The sequence below is a fragment of the Procambarus clarkii genome, chromosome 32 (genome assembly GCF_040958095.1).
Source record: "Procambarus clarkii isolate CNS0578487 chromosome 32, FALCON_Pclarkii_2.0, whole genome shotgun sequence".
NCBI lineage: Eukaryota > Metazoa > Arthropoda > Malacostraca > Decapoda > Cambaridae > Procambarus > Procambarus clarkii.
In genome coordinates this window covers 2,427,362-2,451,887 of record NC_091181.1, presented here as the reverse complement: position 1 = coordinate 2,451,887, position 24,526 = coordinate 2,427,362, and positions in this window count along the sequence as shown.

The window sequence follows — 24,526 nt, the reverse complement described above, 5'->3', positions numbered from 1 at the left end:
AATTAATATATTTTCTCTAATTTTTTTCTTATGAAATGATAAAGCTACCCATTTCAATATGTATGAGGTCAATTTTTTTATATTGGATTTAAAATTAACGTACATATATGACCGAACCTAACCAACCCTACCTAACCTAACCTAACCTATCTTTATAGGTTAGGTTAGGTAGCCGAAAAAGTTAGGTTAGGTTAGGTTAGGTAGGTCAGGTAGTCGAAAAACAATTAATTCATGAAAACTTGGCTTATTAGGCAAATCGGGCCTTGCATAGTAGGCCAAAAAGTGAGTTCTGGCTACTAGGTACGACATATATATATATATATATATATATATATATATATATATATATATATATATATATATATATATATATATATATATATATATATATATATATATCTTAGTATATTTTGGTAGCAGTCTTTCCTGAAGACATATATTATTAAATATGATCGAAAAAGTAAGATTAATAATTCTAATACGAATTTTCTCGATCTTTCTTATGTTTCTTTTCACTGTTGATGGTAATTGAAAAATCAATTCTCCAAAATTCATTTTTATTTCTAGTCTGACGGGACACTTGAATGCATTTCGTAATAACTTATTACATTTTCAAAGACTTTTAGTTTACACACACACAACTATTACCTGCAAACACTGTTACGGCCCTCTCGGGACGCAACGGGGTTCTCACTCTGATGTTGTTAGAGGAAGTTATATATATCTGTTCCCAAGCCAGTAGTGGCTATCAAGGGATGTGATCTGTGACGCAAGTAACTTAAAGGGAGTAGGGAAAGAAAGTTAAGAACTTAATATTATAATTATCACCATCACCAATTAAATATATAAAATCAAAAAGTGCACAGGGGGAGGGGTTTTAACACTATACAAGGGGATTATTCACAATATAGTCTTCTGCTGAAGACTCTGGATCCAGAAGCTAGGTGCTGAGTCCTCGGTGCTTTCTTCGTGGCCTCACAACGTGTCCTCTGAGAATGCCGAGCCTACCCTGGCCACAGGTCCACTGGGGGCACCGCCGTGGAGGCCGTCAACCACAAATCCAGCCGGTCTGCTGGCAGGTTCCGGACCCGCAACGCTGGTCAGGCCACTCCACGGACGATATTAGGGTAAACACCCTAGACAGGAGTCTCGTGTGATATCACCAATCACCCTCCTGTCCTCAATACCCCAGTGGATAATCGTCTCCAACAGTCGGTCCCGGGTAATCCTTTCACTGCCACTCCACTGGCAGGCTAACACACCACAGTGTTCTTCCGGGGGGACGACTTCACAACGGCTGCAACAAGGTACAAGGTATGGAGACTGGCTGCCTCGGGTAGACTGACTCAACTCCTATCACAGCAGTCCCAGGTCGACTCTGTAAGCAGACACGTCATCAATACCTGGGACACACTAAAACACCTCACTTACGGGCTCAGGCACAAACGCCTGACGTATCCGCTCCATAGATGGCGGTGGTGTCTGGGCACCACCTCACCAGAGGTCAGCAGCGGCGGTGTTGAGCGCTGAACCCGACTGGAAACTGGTCCTCGAGGCCAGTACACGCTGTCCTCACCAGGTGTCGTCGTCCGTTTGGCGGGGGTTTCGGGAGCTGACCCACAGATGGCGTGGTTGTCACTGCTCCAGGCTCGGACGCTGGATCCGGGTTCGTAACAAACACTAAACAGAGTTCTTACTTATGCTATGATTTAAACAGCTTTCATTTTTCATTTTATACCCGCATTTTGGGTGAGGTGATATGTTACAACAGTTTTGGATGAGGTGAACAAAACTTTCAACACAGGATAGAACACGAAACAATGGGTATTGAAGGTAAGAATGGAAGTAATTGCAGAGGGTCTATTGGCCCATATATCTTGATGCTTCTATATTGGAGCGGAGTCTTGAGGTGGGTAGAATATAGTTGTGCATTAATTGGCTGTTGATTGCTGGTGTTGACTTCTTGATGTGTAGTGCCTCACAGATGTCAAGCTGCCTGCTATCGCTGTATCTATCGATGATTTCTGTGTTGTTTGCTAAAATTTCTCTGGTGATGGTTTGGTTGTGGGAAGAGATTATATGTTCCTTAATGGAGCCCTATTGCTTATGCATCGTTAATCGCCTGGAAAGAGACGTTGTTGTCCTGCCTATATAATGAGTTTTTGAGGCTTACAGTCCCCAAGAGGGCATTTGAAGGCATAGACGACGTTGGTCTCTTTTAAAGCGTTCTGCTTTGTGTCTGGAGAGTTTCTCATGAGTAGGCTGGCCGTTTTTTTGGTTTTATAGTAAATCGTCAGTTGTATCTTCTGATTTTTGTCTGTAGGGATAACGTTTCTATTAACAATATCTTTCAGGACCCTTTCCTCCGTTTTATGAGCTGTGGAAAAGAAGTTCCTGTAAAATAGTCTAATAGGGGGTATAGGTGTTGTGTTAGTTGTCTCTTCAGAGGTTGCATGGCGTTTCACTTTCCTTCTTAAGATGTCTTCAACGAAACTATTGGAGAATCCGTTGTTGACTAGGACCTGCCTTACCCTTCAGAGTTCTTCGTCGACTTGTTTCCATCCTGAGCTGTGGCTGAGAGCACGGTCGACATAAGCGTTAACAACACTCCTCTTGTACCTGTCTGGGCAGTCACTGTTGGCATTTAGGCACATTTCTATGTTTGTTTCCTTAGTGTAGACTGCAGTGTAGAAACCTCTGCTCCTTTCCATGACTGTTACATGCCTCTTTAGTACAAGCTTGGAGTAGTTTCCTTAGAATGTTTTCTGGTATGTTAAGAGGAGTACAGGCCTGATCACGATACACTCTGTCCGCTATCATCCCAATTGGTTCATTCACAGGTACGTTGGTAAACAGTGATTCTACGTCCAACGAGGCTCTTATCCCTGTGGCCCGTGTTCCCTGCAGTAAGTCAACAAGTTCCTTTGGAGACTTCAGGCTGAAGGCGCAAGGGACATAAGGAGTCAGCAAGCTGCTTTGTTGTTTCGCCAGTCTGTACGTGGGTGTGGGTATTTGGCCGAAGTGGGTTTCCAGGCTTGTGTGTCTTGACATTTCCATACGCATATCCAGGTTTATATTCCCCAATAATCTTTGGCAGGTGGAGTCTGGATTTATTGGCGTTCACAGTTTCGATCAGTTTGTTGACCTTTGCTTTCAATTCGGCTGTAGTGTCCTTCGTTACCCTTTGGAATTTAGTTTGGTCAGAGAGTATGAGGTTCATTTTCGCCAGAAATCTGGGTATAAATTGTTACGTTATGTCCAGACCGAGTGAGATGGCCCGGAAAGTGGAGTTGGAAACCCTGTTGGACGACATATTCGACCTCGAGACACAAAAGAAGGTCAATACCAAAGATACCTTACAAGCAGAACTTATTGCGGAAGGAGGAAAGAATCGAGGCAATTACAGAAGCACCATACTCCCAGCAAACACAGAACGTTTGTGGACGTTTTTAAATGGTTCCACAAAGGTAATACTGTAACTTTTGACATAAATACGTATATCTGATGTTCTTAAAACCAAAGGATATAACTAAAAACATATATTCTTGAGACACAGTTTTTTAAGATTTATGTAAAAATTTAAAAATAATAGTGAATGCTATGGTATTATAATGTTTTCATGCTTTATATTTAAGAATAAATAATTTTCAGTCAACATTTAGTTTTTTTTGTTTACTTTCTGTAAAGCTATCCAATTTACGTTCTTATAACATAAATATAACATTTATATGACGTCAGTATAACGTTATTTACACGACATCATTACGTTATTATGATGTTATATTAACGTATAATTCCTGTGTGAAAACCAGAATATATATTGAACTTTATGTTTTAAACCTTGTAAAGTTATCATAAAACTTGGAATAAGACGGTAAGCATGCTTTACTTATGAAAATATACAAACAAATCAACAAAAACATTTTAACATAAAAAACATAAACATAACATAAATTAATTGCATGCATGGGAGTTAACTGGAACTCTGTAATATTGCATACATGAACCTTAAGGTACAAACCCAGTGTATTTACTCATGCAGTTCTTTCCTAAATCTAAATTTTTCCAATTTTTACACTTTGTTTCGAGTTCTGTCTTGTGTTGCTACTTTTAATACCCCATTAATGTCCCCTTTGTTATGTCCATTCATCCCATTGTGCACCTCTACCATATGTCACTCCTAATTCTTTGCTTTTCTAGAGAATGTAATATAAGCTTTGACAATCTTTCTTCATATGACAGGTTAACAGGTAGAACAAAGATTACCATTTATATATGGATAACTATTATAAGTCGGTTTGAATGAGTGAATTGCTGCTTGAAGATAGGTATATACACGTGTGGTACTATCAGATTGCATCGTGGTGAGCCTAAAACACTTCAGATCCAAGCAAAGGGTAAAATGCCAGCAGATACAATTGCGAACACATTGATACCAAAATGAAAGACATATGACGAGAATTGAGGTAACCAAAGTGAAAAGAGTGTTCACATTACATTGCACTAGAGTGCTCCCGGGTTACTTTCTCTCACTTTCTCTGTTTTGTGCGGATGGTACACCTTGCTTTTGGAGTTTATATGCATTTAAACCTGTAGATAATTCTATTGCGAACACATTGATACCAAAATGAAAGACCTAGGATGACAATTGGGGTGACCAAAATGAAAAGAGTGTATACATTTTATCGCTCTTGTGCGCTCCCTGGTAACACACTCTCGCTTACTCTGTTTGTTGCGGATGGTAAGCCGGGCTTTTGGAGTTTATATGCCTTTAGTCCTGTAGAGAATTCTATTGCGAACACATTGATGCCAAATTGAAAAAACTAGGATGAGAATTGAGGTAACAAAGTTGAAAAGGGTATACACTTTTCAGTATTATCACGCTCTCTAATGTAATGAGAGTTGCCTGAGGGTGGCTCAGCTTTCTTTTTCTGGTACCCTTGGCCTACATTCATCTTGTCGGCGGGTGGAGCGCGCTGCTGTCTTTGACATTATATGCACATAGTTCTGTTGGGAATTCTATTGCGAACGCATTGATACCAAAATGAAAGACATAGGACGAGAATTAAGGTGACAAAGTTGAAAAGAGTATACACTTTTCAGTATTTCCGCGCACTACCAGGGAATGTCCAAACAAAAATGGAGAGAGTGGAGGGGTAACTTGCCCAAAACGCGAAAGTGTTTGGGGAGATTAACTTTCGTTCAATACTATTATGCAAAAGGAGCCACACATCTATGGTTCATCCAATAAAATCAGCAGACTTCTAGATGTTACTACTGCTCGGCTTAGACTCGGTTACAAGTATTTCTGGGAATTCTCATTATCTGCCGATGTAGACCTGACCAAATGTTAACTGTCAACAAAATTATTTGCACACCCTCCGTCACTATGTGATAGTGAATTCAGAGACAGTTCTATAACCAATGTACCAACGATGTGTCAATATTTCATTCAAAATGATCTGGTACCAGAAATTTTAGCCAAATATCCCCAGTTTGCTAACTGTAAGTAGTAACTAAGTGATTGTAACCTATCCACCGCTGCCCACTGGATGGGGAGCGGTGTGCAGGACAAACATATCAATTGTGACACTAGCTCTCCACATATGTCAGTTGCTTAATTTAGAAACTGTACTTGTGATCGATCTCGAACCTATTGTTGATGTGACGACTTATACTGAATTTTGTAACTAGCTCATCAAGATTGTAACTTGCTTAGCTAAATGAATTGTTGGGTTCAGTCCCTGAGCCCATTATGTGCCTCTGCAACCCTTTCCACTACCGCCCACAAGATGGGTATGGGGTGCATAATAAATGAACTAAACTAACTTTAAGGCATCCTGAAAGAAAGCTTGGAGGGCTTGAAAAATTGCAGAACGAAGCCTTGAGGATAATCCTTGGGTGCCTTCGTACCACAAAGATACTTAATATGAGAATGGAACTTAATATTCCGAGCGTTGTTTATCGTGTTACTGAAAATAACTGTCAAATTGGTATAAAAATGCTTAGGCTAGCTCATCCTAACCGTTGCACAGAAGCCCTCCAGAATTTCTTTATTGAATGTAAACATTGTTTCAAATAGATAAATAAAATTGGAACTGAACTCAGAAAGTATCAGATTTATAATTTGTACCAAGAGAGACAACAATAGCACTTTCCTGCACTGTAGGAAATTACACCCTTTTCAATTTTAATCCCTCCCTTTCCATCAAAGGAGCAAATTAGAGATCAGTCCCAGCTTTGTCTTGAGGCAAAGCTCAACGTCTTAAGCCATATTGATGCTCTGTCCACAGAGCATTCTCTCTCTCAAATCATATACACTGAAGGTTTCCTACAACGCCCAACGGGTGCAGCTGGAAGTGCAGTTGTCCTGGCAATAGGATATGACTTATATTTTGAGTGGGGAGTCCGTATAAACAACTGGGCCTCTACCCTTCAGACTGAACTATTTGCCTTGCTCCTTGCACTGAAATGTGTACAAGTATCCAAACTTGATACATTAATTGTAAGTGACTCTTTATCATCCTTAATTGCTCTCAACTCTTTAAGACATAACTGTAACATGCTTGTGTCTGAAGCTAGACACAAATACAATAACAACTTGAGGAACCTTATCATAAACAATAATCTCAACAAAAATCACATAGTTCTCAGAGGTGATTTCAATATTGACCTAGGGCTACAAAATAACCCTCAAGTAGACTGTTTCCTCAACAGCATGAATTCCTGTATGCTCATCCCCGCAATCACCAGGCCCACCCGAGTCACTCAAACATCTGCGACTACCCTGGATCACTGATGGACCAACATAACAGCTCCTCTTACATCAAGTATAATCACTGACAGAACAACTGACCACTATCCTACCTTCCTTGTAGCGAACATGGCCATAACACCACCAGGTAACAAGAAAATTACCTTTAGGTTACAATGTGAAGCGGCAATAGGCAATCTCACAAATGCCCTCCACAATGTAAACTGGGAATCTAAATTTATCAATACACAGGATAATAATTCGTTAACTAGCCTCTTTCCAAAATTTAAAGCCTTTACAATACTTATTGTCCTCTCCTCACCAAGCATGTAACTGGCAAAAAGGTTAAATAATCCCTGGCTCACTAATGGCATACTTAAAGCAATCGACAAGAAACATGAATATGAAAAAAAAACTTAGGATTGGCCTAGTTGGAAAAGAAGTAGTTAAGAGGTACTCATCAGTGCTTACCAGTATAATAAGAGCAAAGCGTTCCTATTACGAGAATAGATTCAAAGAAGCAAAAGGCAACATAAAAAGCACATGGAGAGCCATCTCTACCATCCTAGGAGCTAAACAACATTTACATAATAAGATAAAAATCTCCAAGGATGGTTATACACCTGCAACAGATCTTGAAACAGCAACTGAATTTAATAGCTTCTTTTCATCGTTTGGTGCTCACCTTGCCCGAAAAATCCCAGAGACTCAGACATATGTTACCACATATCTTTCACGCAGCTATCCAAACTCTCTTCTCCTCTCTCCGGTCAGCCCTACAGATGTTGTGTCCATCATTCACTCGCTAAAAACCAAAGCTGGGAACATTAGTGAAATACCATCGATGGTACACAGGCGTGCCTCCCATGCCCTTGCACCATCCATAGCACTGCTGTTCAACAAATCCCTAGAGTGTCATACCTTCCCTGATATCCTTAAAAAAGCAAGAGTAACGCCAGTTCATAAAGGAGGTAACACGGCAGACATAAATAATTACAGACCCATATCGAATCTACCTATATTATCAAAATTATTTTTTTTTTTTTTACAAACAGCTCTACTCCAATCTTGTAAAATTCAATATACTAAGTCCCTGTCAGTTTGGCTTCCGCTCCCAAAAGAGTACCAATGATGCTATTGTTAGTCTGCTTGACTTAATCTTCTCAGCCCTTGACAAAAGTGAGTTTCCAATTGAACTCTTCATCGGCCTGAGAAAGGCCTTTGATACTGTTAACCATAACTACCTCTTACTTAAATTCCACCATTATGGAATCCGTGGCCTTGCCCTAAACTATATCCGATCCTATCTTAGTAACAGACACCAATATGAAGCCATCAATGATATAACCTCTCCCACTCTACCACTTAATTACCGTAAAGGTGCCACAGAGCAGCATCCTAGGACCCTCCTGTTTCTTATATACATCAATGATCTCCCTAATGTCTCTAACATACTTAAACCTATATTGTTGGCTGATGATACTACTCATCTACTCTGACCCCAACCCACTCCTGTTAAATAATGTTGTAATTAATTAAAAAAAGTCTACTTGTGGATGTCAACCAACAAACCTCACACAAAACATAGAAAAGACCTACTATATCTTATTTGGAAACAAATCAACAAATGCAATTCAGCTTCAGATAGATAATGTAAACATTAGCAATAAAAATGATGGAAAGTTTCTTAGCCTATACTTAGACAAGAGACTCAACTTCCGCACCCATATACAACACATAACTAAAAAGGTTTCTAAAACAGTTGGTATACTGTTTAAGATCAGATATTATGTACCCTACTCTGCTCTCCTCTCACTCTATTATGCACTTATCTATCCCTATCATTCTTATGGCGTTTGTGCTTGGGGTTCAACCTCTGCAAACTACCTCAAGCCCATCATCATCCAGTAAAAATCTGCTATCAGGACAATAACTAACTCTACCTTCAGACAACACACAGCTCCCTTGTTCAAATCCTTAAACATGCTAAACAAATTCACTCCATACATTCTCCTGTGTAAATTACGTTTATAAAGCCCTTTTTCTAACTGCAAACCCTGTTCTGAAACTCTTCCTGGACAGATGTAATAGAACACATGGCCACGTCCCCACCAGACATAAATATCTCTTTGATATCCCCAGAGTCAAACTTAATCTATGTAAACACTCTATGTAAATAAAGGGACCTAGTCTATGGAACTCACTCCCTTATAATGATTTGAAAAGCTGTCCAACTTCTGCCATATTCAAAAATAAAACCAAAAAGTACCTGTAGTACTTTTTAAGTACGAGGGAGTAATGCGCAAAGCGTCCCTCACCTGTGACGTCACAGCGTCAACTGACGCCATATCAACACATCGGCCATTTTGTCGTCAGTTCAGTCATGGCGAGGACTAACCCTTCATGCAAACTGCACCTACTATCAAGAAGAAGAAGATTTTGTGTTCCACCGATAGTATTATCGTAAGTAAGCACTTATATTTTATATTTTATTAAATTAATTGATTCTATTTTTCTGTAATAAAGGTCCAAAGGGTTGTTAAGGAACAAGGGTGTAGCGATACCGACGCTCAGTGCGCTCAACTCACACCAAAGTATCACCTGTGTAGCTTCTGTAATTAGTGTTAATTAGTTATGCTATAAGATAATGAAGCGAGTATAAGATTAACTCGCTACAAGGGTACTGTGTTGGGAGGTGAGGGCTGTTACTGGTGTCTGTGGGGATGTGAGGACTTGTACCAACCACTATCACCACCAGTACCTTGTCTTGCATCCTGCTTAGTATTCCTATTGAGATATGAAGTATTATTGCATTCATATAATTATTCATTCATTGTCATTACTATTTTTATGGGCTATGTTCTGTTACCCTAATGCTTTTTACCCCTGGGCATGTCCATTTACTCTCCAGCCCTTCACAAGCCACTGCTGCACCCCCTCCATGCCCATACTTACTGTGCTTATTCTTACAGGACTGCACTGCATTATGTGGTGCTCACTGCCTGGACACCTTGATACATGCATTATAGGGTTCTGGTAGTTGTTCTACTCACCAAGCCCTTCCAAGGCCAGGCTTGACATGTGAGAGCTTGGTCCAACAGGCTGTTGCTTGGACAGGCCCCTCAGGCCCACATATCCACCACAGCCTTGTTTGTCCGGCACTTCAAAATCAAATGTTTATTTACGTAAGGTACATATTTTTAGGTAAGGTACTCTTTATTTGGGTAAATTTATCTTCGTAGTATTTAGCTTTGGCTCGTCTAATTATCTTGGATAGCAATAACGAGTAATTCTTTGAGAATTCTTTGGAGACAATTCCTAACCTATACTTCTCCCAACCTATACTTCTTCTCAAGGTCATCTTCACTTCTTGAAGATGTTCAGGTTTTCTCTTGAAGATGTCGACGGTTGTTCCAGCAATACTGTATTTCTTTTATTGCTGAAAACCTGTTTTCAGCCATAAAAAAATAATCCTGAATCCAGAAAAAAATCCCTTTTGTATCGTCTGGAAATTTTCAAATATTGCTGATCAAACCTGAGTCTAAATTATTTGTATATATTATGAATTACAGAGGTCCCAGGACTGGGTTTTTAGGCACTCCACTTACATTTTCCCACTCTGACTTAACCCCCATTTATACAAACTCAGTCTTATCTTTTAGCTAATAATTTATTGTACACACCATACTCAGCCTGTGTAGGGTAGTTTATTGTGCATGTGTAGTATATATATTTGTGTAGTATATTTGGTATATTTAATGCCTCTAACCTCTCCTCATAGTTCTTGTCCTTCAGTTCTGGGAGCCACTTAGTAGCATGTCTTTGCACCTTTTCCAGTTTGTTTATGTGCTTCTTAAGATATGGGCACCATACAACCGCTGCATATTCCAACATTGGTCTAACAAAAGTCGTGAACAATTTCTTGAGTATTTCGCCATCCATGCATTTAAAAGCTCTGAATATTATCCTTTACCTGCAATTGGTTGTTGCTGTATTTATAGAATATGATTTGTTCTACTTTACATTTGTTTGTTCCTTTTTTTCAAAATTTCTTTCTGCCTCTCTCCTCACTGCCGTGTAGTTGTTTCTCTTTGTATTACTGGTATGTTTGGGGGTTTGGCCTCTTCGTATATTGATTCCATTTTTGTGTCTTTTGGTCTCTGTCCGTCTTGAAATTTCAGTTGAACAAATCCTGTTTCCTAGTTCTGCATCTTTGTTTTGGTATAAATGTTTTTGTTCCTTTATCATATATTTCACAAAATTGACATACTGTGCATTAATTCATCTCAATTACTTCCTTTCCTAACAGCAAGCCTTTCCAGTAAAATTCTTTGAATTCTTTTCTGACTTCTGGCCTAATGTTTGTTTTATCCTAGTGTGTATGATGCCTAGCGTGTGTCTGGTGCCTGTTGTGTTAAACCGAAGATAAATGCATAAGTATAGGTCAGTAATTTCTCCAGCTTTGAAAGGGGCTTTCATTATGCAGCAGTATTCCACTCTAGAGAGCACTAGCGTCTTGAAAACTATCATCATCGGTATAGCATCTCTAGTGTGAAAAGTTCTTGTTATCTATCCTGTCATTTTTCTTGCAGTTGTGACGGCTACTTTATTGTGTTCTTTAAATGTAAGGCCTTCTGACATCAGTACACCCAAATCCTTTACGTTGCTTTTCCGTTCAATGTTATGATTTGACTGAGTTTTGTAAGTGGTTTCCGTTTTTATATTTTTTATTTTTTCCGTAGCGCATGAGCTGAAACTTATGTTCGTTAATCACCATGTTATTTTCTGTAGCCCATAGAAAGACCTGATTTACATCTGATTGGAGGTTTGCCGTGTCCTCTATGTTGCCTACTCTCGTGAAGATTCTAGTGTCATCTGCAAAGGATGATCAAGTACTATAGGTTGTGTCCTTGTCTATGTCCGATATGAGGATGAGAAAAAGTATTGGAGCAAGCACAGTACGCTTGGGGACTGAGCTCTTTACGGTTGATGGTCCAGATTTTATTTTGTTGACTACTACACATTGGGTTCTATTAGTCAGGAAGTTGTATATCCATCTGCCTATTTTTCCGGTAATTCCTTTTGAACGCATTTTATGTGCAATAACACAATGGTCACATTTGTCAAAGGCTTTTTTTTGTCAAAGCGTTTTGTTTGTCTTCCATGGCATCTAGTGCCATGTCAGAGTGGTCCAGCAACTGTGATAGGCAAGAGCGCCCTGTTCTGAAACCATGTTGTCTGGGGTTATGGAGATGCTGTGATTCCATGTATTTTGTGATCTTACTTCTTAGCATTCTCTCAAAGATTTTTATGATGTGCGATGTTAGTGCTATCGGTCTGTAGTTTTTTGCCTCTGCCTTATTTCCTCCTTTATGGGGCGGTGCTATCTCTGCTGTTTTTAGTATGTCAGGGACAATGCCAGTATCTTGGCTTTGTCTCCAAAGAATGTGAAGGGCCTGCGATAACGTTTTTTACAGTTCTTGATGAATATAGAGTTCCAAGAGTCAGGGCCTGGTGCAGAGTGCATAGGCATACTGTCTATGGCTTCTTCAAAATCCAGTGGGGATAGGATCACATCTGATTTATGATTTGATGTTGGTATCATATCCATGAAAAATTCATTTGGGTTATCAATCAGATGGATGGAGAGCTACACTCGTGGTGTCCCATTTTCCCAGCACTCTTTGTCATATAATGCTTTGAAACTTTTGACGGATTTGGCCTCCACCACCTTCTCACCTAACATGTTCCAACCGTTTACCATTCTGTTTGCAAAAGTGAATTGTCTTACATTTCTTCGGCATCTTTGTTTAGTTCGTTTAAATCTATAACCTCTTGTTCTTGAAATTCCAGGTCTCGGGAAATCTTCCCTATCAAGTTTATCAATTCCTGTTACTGTTTTGTACGTAGTGATCATATCTCCTCTTTTCCTTCTGTCTTCTAGTTTGGAATATTTAATGCCTCAAATGTCTCCTCATAAATCCTGCCCTTCAGTTTTGGTATGAATGTTTGTGTGCCTTCATCGTATATTTTGCAAAATATGGAATACATCTCATTTACTTTACTTTAAGAATATGGTTCGATCAATTAAAAACCCTTTTGTTCAAATTGCAAAGAGACTGAAAGAGATGCAGCATGCTCAATGGATTATATATTAGTGATTATTATTAGGATTATATATTAGTGAATCATATTAGTGATTCAATTATTATGGTCATAAAACAATAAACAAATAGTTTTGGTGTTATTACACTCTATTCACAGGTTATATATAAGTATCTGCATGTTTTGTTCACCATTACAAACCACTAAGTTGGTTTGATTTTTGTTGAGATTGTTATTTATGATAAGATTCCTTACGTTATCTGAGAATGAAGCTATGTCGGTATTGGGAAATCTATAGATGGCACTTATAGTCAAGGAGGATTTAAGGGATTTACTGGAGAACTTGGCAAAGGAATATTCACAATAGTCGTCTCTATTACTAATGAGACTATTGCAGATGAAGGTATCTTTGTAAGATATTGCTATGCCACCTCCTTTTTTTATTAGGCCTGCAGTTGTGAATGGCTTTATTATCAGCCAAGTTGTAGCATACAACATAGCATATATATGTATATGGCATACATATATATATATATATACACATATATATATATATATATACACATATATATATATATATATATATACACATATATATATATATATATATATATATATATATATATATATATATATATATATATATATATATATATATATATATATATATATATATATATATATATATATATATATATATGTTATGTTATGTTACAACATAACAGGCCAATTACACTGGATTAATCTTTGTGTTTAGATAGGAGATGCCTCGTATGGGCCAATAAGCCTTCTGCAGCCCCTATGTTTATCCCTTATGTATCCCCCCATGTTTTCACCTTCATTGTATTATCACCTGACCATTTCTACAAAAACAAGAACTATATAATGTTATTTTAAGTAAGTAACCAAAAAATTAAATAATTTTTTTAAAGTTTAAAATTCACTTAAAAATGTAAATTTTAAGTTAAAAATTTTTAACCAAAAAACTTAATATTTTTCATATTTGGAACCATTCCATAATCCCAAGCATAAATGATTATATTTCTATCACTTGCTCTTAAGATTGTTTCATTTAATAGAGGTTGGGCATAATTGTTCTCTGCTGCTAATAGAACTGACTGACTTAGCTATAGGAAAATGTAAACTTAATTGGTTTATCCATTACAGTATTGTGCAGTTTATTTCATGATCCTGTGCTTAATACTTGCATAAATAGTAGATTACAAAATGCATTTTTATATCATTAGTATTGAATAATAATAATGCAAATAATTGACTTATAAATGATGTACAATTAATTGGTAGGTGATATTATATTATTAATATTTTTTCATTCTTGCAAAGCCTTAACAAAGTCATTAACATGTTAATATAAACTTGATCACCTTCCACTTATTTTCTCATGTGCTACCTACATGTACAAAACCTTATTCCTAAATGCATATTTTGTTCTGAAACTTGTCCTTTATATGTTGTGTATCACCATCTCTGGAGAGTTTTATCTGATTGATGTATAAATTACTTTTAATTTTACAGAATATTATTGTTATACTGAATTTATTATTATATAAATAACTTAATTTTACAGAATCATCTATCAACGCACATCCACAAGTTGAGGAGGAGGATGTGACCTTCCAGATGTCTGAAGTACTGAAACAGGCACCAAACAGGCCTGGTGGATCTAGGTACAAGGTAAAATAATTTAATTTTTTTTTTTTTTTTTTTACTAATTGTCCGATATATATATATATATATATATATATATATATATATATATATATATATATATATATATATATATATATGTCGTACCTAGTAGCCAGAACGCACTTCTCAGCCTACTATACAAGGCCCGATTTGCCTAATAAGCCAAGTTTTCCTGAATTAATATATTATCTCTATTTTTTTTCTTATAAAATGATAAAGCTACCCATTTCATTATGTATGAGGTCAATTTTTTTTATTGAGAGTTAAAATTAACGTAGATACATGACCGAACATAACCAACCCTACCTAACCTAACCTAACCTATCTTTATAGGTTAGGTTACGTTAGGTAGCCGAAAAAAGTTAGGGTAGGTTAGGTTAGGTAGGTTAGGTTAGGTAGGTTAGGTTGTCGAAAAAACATTAATTCATGAAAACTTGGATTATTAGGCAAATCGGGCCTTGCATAGTAGGCTGAGAAGTGCGTTCTGGCTACTAGGTACGACATATATATATATATATATATATATATATATATATATATATATATATATATATATATATAAATATATATATATATAAATATATAATGTCGTACCTAGTAGCCAGAACGCACATCTCAGCCTACTATGCAAGGCCCGATTTGCCTAATAAGCCAAGTTTTCTTGAATTAATGTTTTTTCGACTACCTAACCTAACATTTTCAGCTACCTAACCTAACCTATAAAGATAGGTTAGGTTAGGTCATATATCTCTATTAATTTTAACTCCAATAAAAAAAGAATTGACCTCATACATAATGAAATGGATAGCTTTATCATTTCATAAGAAAAAAAATAGAGAAAATATATTAATTCATGAAAACTTGGCTTATTAGGCAAATCGGGCCTTGCATAGTAGGCTGAAAAGTGCATTCTGGCGACTAGGTACGACATATATATATATATATATATATATATATATATAATATGTATGTGTGTGTGTGTGTAATTACCTAAGTGTAGTTAAAGGATGAGACCGTCTTCCCAGCACTCTTTGTCATATAACGCTTTGAAACTACTGACAGTCTTGGCCTCCACCACCTTCTCACCTAACTTGTTCCAACCGTCTACCACTCTATTTGCGAAAGTGAATTTTCTTATATTTCTTTAGCATCTGTGTTAAGCTAGTTTCAATCTATGACCTCCTGTTCTTGAAGTTCCAGGTCTCAGGAAATCTTCCCTGTCGATTTTATCAATTCCTGTTACTATTTTGTATGTAGTGATCATATCACCTCTTCTGTCTTTTAGTTTTGGCATATTTAATGCCTCTAACGTCTCCTCGTAGCTCTTGCCCTTCAGTTCTGGGAGCCACTTAGTAGCATGTCTTTGCACCTTTTCCAGTTTGTTGATGTGCTTCTTAAGATATGGGCCAACTTCTGTTGTTGGGCACCACACAACAGCTGCATATTCTAGCTTTGGCGTAACAAAAGTCATGAACAATTTCTTCAGTATATCACCATCCATGTATTTAAACGCAATTCTAAAGTTAGAAAGCGTAGCATAGGCTCCTCGCACAATATTCTTTATGTGGTCCTCAGGTGATAGTTTTCTATCTAGAACCACCCCTAGATCTCTTTCTTTATCAGAATTCTTTAAAGATTTCTCACATAATGTATAGGTTGTGTGGGGTCTATGTTCTCCTGTTCCACATTCCATAACATGGCATTTATTAACATTAAATTCCATTTGCCAAGTGGTGCTCCATATACTTATTTTATCCAGGTTTTCTTGAAGGGCATGACAATCATCTAAATTTCTTATCCTTCCTATTATCTTAGCATCATCAGCAAACATGTTCATGTAATTCTGTATACCAACTGGTAGATCATTTATGTAGACAATAAACATCACTGGTGCAAGAACTGAACCCTGTGGTACTCCACTTGTGACATTTCTCCAGTCCGATACATTGCCTCTGATTACTGCCCTCATTTTTCTATGTCAGAAAATTTTTCATCCATATTAGAAGCTTACCTGTCACCCCTCCAATATTTTCCAGTTTCCAGAACAACCTCTCTATGTGGAACTGTCGAATGCCTTTTTTAGGTCCAAATAGATGCAGTCAACCCAACCATCTCTTTCCTGTAATATATCTGTTGCTCGATCATAGAAACTGAGTAAATTCGATACACAGGATCTTCCAAATCGAAAACCATACTGTCTGTCTGAAATTATATCATTTCTCTCCAGGTGTTCTACCCATTTAGTTTTAATTATTTTTTCCAATATTCCAATTCCAATTTTTTCCAATAATGTGTGTGTGTGTATGTATATTTGTGTTGTTGAATATGACCGAAAGTCAGTCTTTCTGCCCCTCTCCTTACTGCTATTGTTGTTTCTCGCATCTGTGTATTGCTTGTATGTTTGGGCAATTTTTCCCCTTTTCCTAGTTCTGCATCTCTGCTTTAGTATAAATTTTGTTGTGCCATTATCATATATTTCACAAAACTTGACATACATCTCATTTACTTCATGTCCTAACAGCAAGTGTTTGTCAAATTCCTTAAGGAAATATTTGAGTTCCCCATAATGACCTCTCCACAAGTCAGGTTTTTCAACTGCTTCAAGCTCATTTTCATCCAGATTATAATGCATTGCATACTTTATTCCCAAAAAGACTTGGTCACTTTTACCCAAGTGACCATGTCACTTGGGTAAAAGGAGGGAGGTACCAAAGGAGGGAGGTACTGAATGATAAATATATCTTTCTCTTTCCTGGTAAATATAATATCCAGCATGGAGGGAACATCCCCTTCCCTCATCCTCGTAGCTTGTTTAACATGTAGAAACATGAATATTTACAGGGTGAGGTTTACGAAATTATATATATATATATATATATATAATTGGTCTCTGGTATATATATATATATATATATATATATATATATATATATATATATATATATATATATATATATATATATATATATATAAGTTTGTGTGTGTGTAATTTATATAAATAAATAATTAAATATTAATTTTGTTAATATCTTTTCAGGGAAAACTTGCAAGTACAATTCGTATACAAGAGGGGCAACAAGAGCCAGAGGATGTCTACTAAGAAAATATATAAGTCTTTATCCTCACACTCTTGATATATGGTCTTCTCTGGTCTCTTTATTTTCTCTCCTCACAAATGTCCCTTTTTTTTATTTCTTTTACGTTTCTCTCCTGTTTTTCTTGTCTTTTAATCTCTCCTTTCCTCCTCTCTTCTAACACCTCTCGTTTCCTGTCTCTTCTAGCTTCTCTCTTCCTTTACTTTTTATATTTGTGGTATTCATTTATGTCATTTTTATCTTGTATATTTTTCTTGTATCTTTTTCTTATCTTGTGTTTCTCTTCCCCTTCTCTTCAATGATTTCTCATTTCTCTCCTCTCTCTGTTGTTTCTGTTCTGTCTTCTCTCTCCTTGCCTTAATTTTGTTCTGTCTCCTCTTTTGTTGTGTGTGTGTCTTTCTGTCTCTGTCTGTCTCTCTCTTTCTCTCTCTCTCTCTGGCTCTCTTGCTCTCTCTCTCTCTCTGGCTCTCTCTCTCTCTGGCTCTCTCTCTCTCTCTCGCTCTCTCTCGCTCTCTTGCTCTCTCTCTCTAGCTCTCTCTCTCTCTCTCTGGCTCTCTCTCTCTCTCTGGCTCTCTCTCTCTGGCTCTCTCTCTCTCTCTCTGGCTCTCTCTCTCTCTCTGGCTCTCTCTCTCTCTCTCTCTGGCTCTCTCTCTCTCTCTGGCTCTCTCTCTCTCTCTGGCTCTCTCTCTCTCTCTGGCTCTCTCTCTCTCTGGCTCTCTCTCTCTCTCTCTCTCTCTCTCTCTCTCTCTCTCTCTCTCTCTCTCTCTCTGGCTCTCTCTCTCTCTCTGGCTCTGTCTCTCTCTCTCTGGCTCTCTTTCTCTCTGGCTCTCTCTGGCTCTCGCTCTCTCTCTCTGGCTCTCTCTCTCTCTCTGGCTCTCTCTCTCTCTCTCTCTGGCTCTCTCTCTCTCTCTCTCTGGCTCTCTCTCTGGCTCTCTCTGGCTCTCTCTCTGGCTCTCTCTCTCTCTCTGGCTCTCTCTCTCTCTCTCTGACTCTCTCTCTCTCTGACTCTCTCTCTGACTCTCTCTCTCTGGCTCTGTGGCGCTCTCTCTCTGGCTCTCGCTCTCTCTCTCTGGCTCTGGGTCTCTCTCTCTGTCTCTCATATTTCATTTGATTTAAAAATGTCTGAGATTTTTTACTTAATCTAAGTTATATTGCATGGTGCTAATATGAATATTATACATGACTGTTTTTTCTTTTCTTTCTCTTTCTCCCTTTCTTTCTTTCTCTTTCTTTCCTTCTCTCTCTTTTTCTTTCTCTTTCTACATGAATATTATACTTGACTGTTTACATTCACTTGTAGATTTTTATTTTTAGTTAATTAGTCCTAAACTTTTGATTAATAGATTTTTATTATTAGTCATAGAAAAACTATAGTGTTATATGTATACTCGAAAAATTTTTCTTGTTTTAGTTTTAAGTAACAATAACTGCTTATAACGTCAGACTGATCTCAGCATGACATGAATCACAGGCTGCTTGATCACAAAATCTATTGTGTTCACATATTGCATATATAGATTTTTATAGATTTTTAAATTTTTACTTTTATATTCTGTTATAGATATAGTCTATATATTTCAAGCTATTACATATATTTTGTTGTATTACTCATTCTTAATTAAATAAATATAATATTTTAATTCTCTTTTTGTACCCTATTTATTTGTAATTTACACATACATATATAGGATGTCCATTTCTATCTCAGATATGTCTTCTTTCTTTCTCTCCCTTTCTATTTCAGATATGAATTACAAAATTATTATACCCTAATTTACCCTAAACGCTTTAATGTAGGTAATTAAAAGATCATAAAAAAGTTTTTAGAAATGTTAATTATATACGTTCTAAGGTTGTATATAAAAGTTCTCAAAAAACCTTTTCTAAACGTAATTATAAACGTGATGAAAACAATGAAATGTCGTTTTTAGGATGTTTTAAAAACATGAAAATGTTTGCTGGGCTGTCCCCCGAGCTCAAAGCGGCAGCTAAAAGCCTTCGTGAGAACAAGGAGATAGTTGTCAGGAGAGGCGACAAGTCGCCAATATACGTCATTCTTAAAAAAGACGAATATCTGGCGAAAATGAACCTCATATTGTCTTCTTATTGAACCTCTTATTGTCATATTGGACATTGTCTTCTGTGTTGGCATCGTTATGTTATGGTCTTGTCCTTACTCTCATGGTGGGTAGAGTAAATAGTTCCGTAATTTGGGTGTTCATGGTAGGTTGTTCTATTCTTATGTGAATTGCCTCAAGAATTTGTAATCTTCTTGCATCTTGGGTTTTTCTATTATGCAGGTATTCTTGTTCAACATTTCTCTTGTTAGAGTGATGTCATGGGCTTGTCTCATGTGATTCCTGGGGGCACCGGATTGAAGATGGCATGTCAAACGCCTCGTCAGCTTGGTCGACGTCATACCTATGTACTTAGATTGAAGGTTACATCCTTCGTGGGGGCAAGTGTACATGTATACAACGCTTGACTGCTGTAGAGGGTTCTCCGTCGGCTTCAGGCTGTTTTTGATAAGAAGTTCGGAAGTCTTCTTGGTTTTGTAGAATATTATCAGGTTGATGTTTTGGTTAGGAGTAGTGCTTTTTACTCCTTTACGGATTATTTCTTTCATTATTCTTTCCTCTTTTATATGTTCACTGTGCATGGTTGATTTGTAATATAATTTTATTGGAGGTATTGTGGTTTCTGTTCTAGGTTCTGGATTATACCAACGGTCCAAGTGTCTTCTTATAGCAGCGTTTATTTCCGCGTTGCTATATCCGTTGTTCACCAATACATGAGTTACTCTTTCAAACTCTCTACTCACGTTGCTCCATTCAGAGCAGTGGGTAAGCGCTCGACGAATAGAGAGTTTGAAACTCTCAAACAAAATGAAGTGGCTGGAAGCCGCACAAGTCTCCACCTTTACAGATCTCGTCAATCTCATCCTGGTGGAAGAATTTTTCTGACGTGTACCTAATTCATTACGACTCTACCTAGCCGACAAGGAAGAAAGCGATCTTACCAGATGTGCTCAATTGGCTGACTCTTACAGTCTTATCCATAGAGTACAGCCAACACCCCATCTAGTAAGACCTGGTTTAGTCTTGAAAAAGCATAGACACAGTGTTCTCCCATATTAACAGGGACTTGATGAAAAAACGTAAAAATGACCCCTCACTTGCTCTAGTGCTCTTGGGAAATGGTAAGTCTTTGGAGTGTATAAATACTCCGAAATTACCATCTCTTTTAGGGGTCTGAGCAGGTGGTGGAGTGGGTTAAGGCGTACCTGTTATGCCAGTTGCTGGAAGGCTTCTGTGCTGGCAAGGGTTCGAGTCTCCTGGTGGGAAAGTGTTTCTAAAGTTGTATACTTCACTCTCGTGTTTAGGAGAGTTGTGCCTTAAGCATAGACACAGTGTTCTCCCATATTAACAGGGACTTGATGAAAAAACGTAAAAATGACCCCTCACTTGCTCTAGTGCTCTTGGGAGGTGGTAAGTCTTTGGAGTGTATAAATACTCCGAAATTACCATCTCTTTTAGGGGTCTGAGCAGGTGGTGGAGTGGGTTAAGGCGTACCTGTTATGCCAGTTGCTGGAAGGCTTCTGTGCTGGCTAGGGTTCGAGTCTCCTGGTGGGAAAGTGTTTCTAAAGTTGTATGTATATATATATATATATATATATATATATATATATATATATATATATATATATATATATATATATATATATATATATATATAATATATATATATATATATATATATATATATATATATATATATATATATATATATATATATATATATTATTTATAATATTATAATATATGTAATATTTTCTCCGGGATCCGTCCTCTTACTGTGAGAAGGACTTGTCGAGTTTCCTCTCTGCTAATGATGATTGATTGATAAAGATTAAGCCACCCAAGAGCCAACTTATATATATATGTATATATATAAGTTGTTAACCTTTCCCTCAACGAATGCCAGTGGAAACAAGCCACTCTTCCTGTTAGGCTCGGTGGCTTGGGTGTCCGCACTGCTACCCAAATTGCTGTCCCAGCCTTCCTGTCTTCCTCCTCAGCATCAGATGACCTGGTTAAGGAAATTCTACCTGACACCCTGAGTGATGTAGCGGGGATACAGGATCCCCACTACACGGAATGCGACACGAAATGGGGTGCCATGGCAGACCCAGCACTCAGACCAGCCATGCCGAAAGCCAAGAAACAATCCAGTTGGGACAGCCCCATTGTAGACAAAGAAGCCACAGCTTTGCTGGAGGCAGCAACAACACCCCGTAATCGTGCACGCCTCACAGCTGTGCAGGCTCCCCATGCAGGGGACTTCCTTTTGGCAGTCCCTATGTCTGCGACAGGCACACGTCTTGATCTGCAGGAGCTCCGTATTGCAGTCGCTCTCCGTCTTGCTGCCCCTATCCACACTGTTCATAGGTGTATTTGCGGCGAGGCAGATGTTGACGAATATGGACTGCATGGCCTGCACTGTGGAAAATCTGGTGGTTGGCACACTAGACACGACGAAGTCAATGTCATCATAAAAAGAAGCCTTGCCTCTGCTCAGTGTCCAGCGGAGAGAGAGCCCCGCAACCTACTGAACCGTGACTCTGTTAGCGTTGCCGGCCGACCAGACGGAATCACACTGCGACCGTGGAAGGGTAGCAGACAGTTGGCATGGGACTATACTTGTGTATCCACCCTGGCAACCACATACATCAACCTCTCTGCCGGCACAGCAGGAGCCGCGGCGACACGCAGAGAAAGAGACAAGTCAGCCAAGTACAGGCAATTAGATTATCGGTACAACTTAGTTCCAATAGGGTCTGAGACCCTGGGCCCATGGGGAGAGAGTGCAAGAAGGTTTTTTAAGGATCTTGGTTCCAAGCTCATTGACACCACAAGAGACCCTAGAGCAGCAAGTTTTCTCTTTCAGCGCCTCAGTGTCGCGATTCATAGAGGGAATGCTCGCTGCATCCTAGGTTCATGCCATGCGTCGGAGGAGTTCGAGGAAATCTACAGCTTCTAGGAAGCGAACTCTTTTTTGTGTCCTCTTAATGTTAATTTTTTGTATAAAATAAGATATGTAACTGTATAACCTTGCATAATAAAGTGTACACCATAAAAAAGGGGTGTGGTAGGAGAAGCGAACACTCTTACGTATTCAGATTTAAATGGCAAGTTTTTCCCTGAATGCGCTGTGTTCCCTTCTCTGAGGCTGTGGGTCCCTATAATTGCACCAGTGGTGGTACCCCCCTATATATATATATATATATATATATATATATATATATATATATATATATATATATATATATATATATATATATATATATATATATATATATATATATATATATATTGTGACGGTAACGCGTTGGTGTTCGGCTGTTTCAAAAGCTAGGGGTATGGCCTCGTCACATAAAGAAAAAAAAAGAAAAAAAGCTGGAACTTTCGTCTGTGGTAAGGTAATGGGAAGACACACAAAACACAAGTAAATTAAACAATGAAATTTTAATTACGTTAGAAAAGCAAAACATGAATAAAATTGGACATAAAAATTGTAACATAAATCAATCAAACAAAATAATAAGAATAATCACTGGCAAATGAAAAGTTACGTTAAGACAAGTGAGTAATAGCAAAGTAAATTATATTAGTGCAGGAATATTGGCTTCAAGCTGCCACCTCCCTTAGTACACGTAAGCCAAGGCTTTGTCTACCAATGAGACATGTTAACTTGTGTGGAGCACGATATATTCTGCCTTCCCTAGGTCTCGGTGGCCCAGACATCAGCTCGTGTGGCGGGTGGTGGGGCAGGTGCGACGGGCACCAGCCAATCAGCGACAGGCAGGCGATGGACAAGCAGTTTGCCGGTTCACGGTGGCGGAGGCGAGCAGGTGTGCCGGTGTTGGATACGTTTTGCTCTCTGGGCAAAACTTGTTGATGTACTTGTTGGATATATCTTCTATATTAGTTGTTACTGGGACGTAGTTTGGAGGGAAGAGCAGGCTCAATCTCTCTTGAAAGAGATTATCGTCACAACTCTCCCCCGAAGCCTGCGGTTCTGGAAGAAGTACGTCGTTATGTGGTGGAGTAATAGGTGGAGTCGCTTCTACTTCATAAACTCTGGAGAGTGCATCGGCTATGATGTTGTCAGAACCTTGGTATAGCGGGTCTCCAGGTTGAATTTCTGCAGTTATCAAGCCCATCATAGAAGACGTTGAGATGAGAAGTGGGCGTGCTGCAGGAGGTGTAAGGTGGTGTGGTCCGTGTTGATGGTAGACCGAGCACTTTTCAGGTGTGGAGTAAAGTGCTGGAGCTTCAGGATGATGAAGAGTAGCTCCTTGCCAATTGTTCCGTAGTTCTTTGTAGCAGTAGTCGCTGACAGATGTATTCTCCTCGCCTCGTTGTTGCATCACGACACCACCAACGTCGGTACCACTGGCGTCGACATGGAGGATGAAGGGCTTATCTAACGAGGTGAGAGTGGAATTAGAATATGGCAAAGGAGCACTATTATGGTCCTGAAAATGGTTGGGAATATCAGTATGGATTTTTGAATTAGAAAGCGCTGACTCCTTGTCAGTGCTTTCGGGAGGAGAAGCAGGGAAGGTCTCACTGTGGATGTATGGTTCTGTAAAAGTAGAGTAGTTTAACATGACAGTGGGAGGAGTACCATTATATAGCTTCAGGAGGTTGACGTGGCACAGCTGGGTCTTCCGCCGCCTATCTGGAGTCTCTAGAACGTAGTTATGGTTGTTTCTGCACTCCATGATGCGGTAGGGTCCTGAAAACCTGTTTTGTAAAGGAGAACCTGGGATAGGGAAGTACGCTAGCACGAAGTCTCT